The sequence below is a fragment of the Helianthus annuus genome, chromosome 15, assembly GCF_002127325.2.
Source record: "Helianthus annuus cultivar XRQ/B chromosome 15, HanXRQr2.0-SUNRISE, whole genome shotgun sequence".
NCBI classification, from domain to species: Eukaryota; Viridiplantae; Streptophyta; class Magnoliopsida; order Asterales; family Asteraceae; genus Helianthus; species Helianthus annuus.
The window spans coordinates 18,875,443-18,876,476 of NC_035447.2; the positions used below are offsets into that span (position 1 = coordinate 18,875,443).

Sequence of the window (1,034 nt, forward strand, 5' to 3'; positions counted from 1 at the left end):
CTAAAATATTCTATACGAAAACTACATACCGGACACTATTGAGCGAAAAGTTCGGAGGACCGGGTGCCCCCGGCCCCTAGAAAGTTGCGCCCATGTTTTAGTGCATTAGATATCAAGTAAAGAAAGAAAAACGGTATTCGTACAACGGTAGGTAACGAGTAAGTAGTGATTTTGATAAAATACATTTTTAAAATTAATAAATAAAAAAAAAAAAAAAACTTGCCGAATAAAAAGTGAACGATGTTCTTCCTGGGGTACGTGTTATAACTGGAATTAGAAATTTTCAAAGCGCAGCTGGAATAGCTCAGTTGGTTAGAGCGTGTGGCTGTTAACCACAAGGTCGGAGGTTCAAGCCCTCCTTCTAGCGAACACATCATTCCTTTTTTTATACAAAAGAAAAGGAAATGTTATGTTCTTTCATTTTTAAAAGCATTATATGTTGATTGGGGATGGTTCAAATGAAAACCACTTTTAATGCGAAAACTCGAAAACTAACTAAAAAAAGCCTAAAAAACACACAAAATTTTTTTTTTTATATATATAAAAAAACCTGCGAAATTTGGTTTGCAAAAAAAAAAAAAAAATTTGTATGTTTTTTTGGCTTTTTTTAATTAGTTTTCGAGTTTTCACAATAACTATTGGTTTTCATTTGAACCTTCCCCTATGTTGATTATGATGATTATGATTTAAATTTAAACAATAACTTTAATTTATTATCCATAACAACAAAATATTATTTATTTTACAAATAATAAAATGTATGATACTTATTATTCTTATCGGAAGCTATATTTATACTAAATGAAGAAAGGTTTTTTAATTCCTTATTTTCTTAATTTTTAATAGTAAACTTATGTTGAAAAAATTGTATCTTATCTTATGGGTAAAGTTATTTTAAAAATACTCTTAAAAATAAGAAGTGTACAAAGACATAATGAATCGCAAAATATAACACAGTGTCTAATAAATATAACACAATGTCGAAAAATATAACACAAAGTCGAAGAAAAAAGACACAATGACGCAAAAATATA

General features: G+C 28.2%; 1 non-coding gene across 1 annotated transcript; it reads left to right on the plus strand.

Moving 5' to 3' along the window:
* Positions 1-293: 293 nt before the first annotated feature.
* On the plus strand, positions 294-367 carry TRNAN-GUU. The gene has a single exon. It is a non-coding gene; the product is annotated as a tRNA-Asn (tRNA).
* The last annotated feature ends 667 nt before the right edge of the window (positions 368-1,034 follow it).